The 3,634-nt window shown below is 39.5% G+C and overlaps 1 pseudogene; it reads left to right on the top strand.

Moving 5' to 3' along the window:
* Positions 1-243: 243 nt before the first annotated feature.
* Positions 244-3,255, top strand: LOC119998482 (annotated as a pseudogene).
* Positions 3,256-3,634: the final 379 nt, after the last annotated feature.

Genomic DNA, 3,634 nt, shown 5'->3' with positions numbered 1-3,634 from the left:
TCCATCATAAAGTTACAATTTTTCGTTGTCCTACCTTCAAATTTGTTACTGCATTATCATTTTGAAGCCTTGTTTAAGCAAACCCTAATGCTTGTTTATTTATTTTCTGCGCATTAAGGTGGAAAAATAAGGTCTTTTATGTATTAGAGGATCGTCAAGGGAGAGAGCCTCTCCATGTCCTTTTTATTCATGCGTTGGTGCAAGCTCTAATCATCATCAGTCATTACTCATTACTACCTAGCTTGTCCCTTCACATGATCACATAAATTACACAGAGCTCCTACTTATAAACAAATCTTTCTGTTTTTTCTATTCTAATCCGACAGAAGTAGACATGGTGGCAATCTTATGGGTGGAGAAGAGACTCAACAACGGCAACAACAAAGTATGTCTGTAGGGAAGTACGATCGTTCTTATAATCCAAACCCATTTTCTTTATTGAGTTTCTGGGTTTCGAAATCTCTTCGAAACTTGTCCCAAAAGCCTAGATTTTTTTATGGGTGTCGGTTGAAGAGGCTTCAATTTACAGGGATGGTAGTGAACAACTCTGTTTTTTGTGAATCGCCTCCTGGGTTTGTTGAAGAATCGAAAGATCAAATGGAGGGTTCGGTGGTTGGGGAGGGAGACATTGAAGAGAAGAACAAAGGGTCTGCTGAAAATGGAGATGAACAAGTCCAGACTTTTGGGCATTTGATTGAAGATAAAGGTGGAGAGAGCAGTTCAAGCTCTGATTTTTTGACATCTGAAGCCACAGGGCATGAGGAACAAAGCAATTCTAGCTCTGAAGAGTTGTCTTCTTCTCCTTCCATCGGTTGGCCTGTAGAGAAAGTTGAGGCACCCGATTGTGCCAGACAAGTTGATAAGGAAAGGGAAGAGAAACCCAGTTTAGATGATAGAAAATTACAGAAGCAAGAGTCGTCCATTTCAGGTACTAATTTCTACCTTTTTATGTTTTTCATTTGTAGTAAGTTTGTGGAGATGCGTTTGGTAACATCAGTTTGGTTTTTGTGGTTTTAGAGGTTGAAATGATGAAGGAAAGGTTTTCAAAATTGCTGCTTGGAGAAGATATGTCGGGTTGCGGGAATGGGGTTTCCACAGCTTTGGCTATTTCGAATGCCATTACGAATCTTTGTGGTATGATTGATTTTGCTTGTTTTAGGCATTTGATTGACTTCATTGGGTATGCAATTTCTTGTTTGCTCTTGTTGGATTGTTGTTGTTGCTCACATTCAACCCAAATGTGTAGCTACCCTTTTTGGGCAACTATGGAGGCTAGAACCTCTTTCTCCTGAAAAGAAATCTATGTGGCGAAGGGAGATGGAATGGCTGCTTTGTGTTAGCGATCATATTGTTGAGTTGACACCCTCTTGGCAGACATTTCCAGATGGAAGCAAGCTTGAGGTATTGGCTACGATTTCCAGCATTCAGAATTTACACCCGCTCTTGTGCTGTTTGAGCTGTTAAATACCAATGTGGCTGCACTTTTTGCTGCATAGAATAGTTGGCTTGAACACATAAGGCAGATCACATTGTCTAGTAGAGATTGAATTAACTAATAAGCACGATTAATAACGTTATCTTGCTATTAGAAACTCAAGTTGATATATCGTAGACTAGTTTTGTGCCATTCGCAATGGTGAAAGTGTTGATTGGAATGCAGTTAGTGTATTGCACCTCATACGATAAGTATTTTCTCTTTAGGGCTCAGGTGGATGGATGGTTTCTTGATCGTGTACTCATTGGATTCTTTTTTTAAAATTTGTTGCAGGTAATGACTAGTAGACCGCGGTTAGATCTTTACATCAATCTTCCAGCTCTAAGAAAATTAGACAACATGCTTCTTGTAAGATTTACTTAATACCTGTTAAGTTGTATGGTCACATCCCCCATGAGACTATTCTGAAATGGAACCTAGCTCCTTTGCAGGAGATATTGGATAGTTTCAAAGACACGGAATTCTGGTACGTTGACCAAGGGATTCTGGTCCCAGAGGCTGATGGATCAACATCTTTCCGAAGAGCACTTCAGCGTCAAGAGGAGAAATGGTGGCTACCTGTGCCCCGAGTACCATCTGGTGGCCTTGATGAGAATTCAAGAAAGCAATTGCAGCACAAACGCGATTGCACAAACCAAATATTGAAAGCTGTTATGGCTATCAACAGCATTACTCTAGCTGACATGGAAGTACCTGAATCTTACTTGGAGGCTCTTCCAAAGGTACGGAATAACCAAACTATGCGTAGTAACATGAGATCACAAAAGACCTATCTGACAACTGTCATTTGATTTTGTTTTCAGAATGGAAAAGCCAACTTGGGAGATATTATTTATCGATATATATCATCAGACCAGTTTTCCCCTGAATGTCTGCTTGATTGCCTGGATTTGTCCTCAGAACATCAAGCTATTGAGATCGCTAACCGAGTAGAGGCCTCAATCTATGTGTGGCGAAAAATATCCTACTCTAAACCTGCTGGTACTACCACCCGATCTAGTTCTGGATCATCTTGGGAATTGGTAAAGGGGCTGATGATTGATGCAGACAAGAGGGAATTGCAAGCAGACCGAGCAGAAAGTCTCCTGCTTTGCTTGAAGCGGCGGTTCCCCGCTCTTCCACACACTTCTTTAGATATGAGCAAAATTCAGTCCAATAAGGTTTTGATTCCTTTTCTCCAGTCATCAATTCAATTCATTTTCAAGGCTAATGCTGTAAGAATTAATTAGACTATCTTATTTATTCAGGATGTCGGAAAATCTATTTTGGAGAGCTACTCAAGAGTGTTGGAGAGCTTGGCATTCAACATCGTAGCTCGCATTGACGATCTTCTTTACGCGGATGACTTGACTAAACTTTCAGACCAACTGACATCGTTGTCTTCAGTCGGTATGATTGCACACAGAAGCGTTACAATTCCATACTCGGTTCCAATCCCCAGCACGGGTTGGGTGTGAAGAAGGTCGTAATGGATTATACAAGCATCCAATCAAAAGGGAAGGACTATAGTAATTTGATTGAAGGAGTAGATAAAACGACTCGAATAGCATCACCAGCTCAGAATGGTTTCTAGTCATTTGAATGGACAAAAGAAGCAGTTGGTCCATCCCCGGAGAACTCGATCGCAGAGGAATGAATGTGGCATTCATTTATGTATTCCTTAGAAGTTCTGTCATGTTATAGTGTTGTTGTAATGCGATATCTGTAATGATAATTAGATGAGTATATTTTCGAAAGCATGATCGTTGATCTAACAAAATTACAGAACGAGGAAATGAAATAATCTTTTAACTGCTAAAGATCACACCATTAATCTCGAAGTTACTAGGTAATTCTAGATTCAAGATAGCAAGTCCACAACACAAGAGAACAAGAAGTTGTCGTCGCATTATCCAAGTCTTTATTTCCAAAGTTTGGGATCGATTACGTGAGTCTATGAAAAAATCAACGGGAATCTACTATGTGTATTCGTTTCCGCTATTCAGTTCTTTCTAATATCATACTTTCATCAACTTTTCTTGAATTCATATCCTTTCATATTATTTTTAGTTATGTCTTTTTAGGTTTTCATTGTCGCTTACTACTCTCTCCCATACAAATTCTCTTGATATGAAAAGAGAGCTGAATTCAAGACTAAAT

This window comes from Tripterygium wilfordii, chromosome 5 (assembly GCF_013401445.1).
Source record: "Tripterygium wilfordii isolate XIE 37 chromosome 5, ASM1340144v1, whole genome shotgun sequence".
NCBI lineage: Eukaryota > Viridiplantae > Streptophyta > Magnoliopsida > Celastrales > Celastraceae > Tripterygium > Tripterygium wilfordii.
The sequence above is the reverse complement of the archived record's forward strand: the minus strand, read 5'-3'. Positions and strand labels throughout refer to the sequence as shown.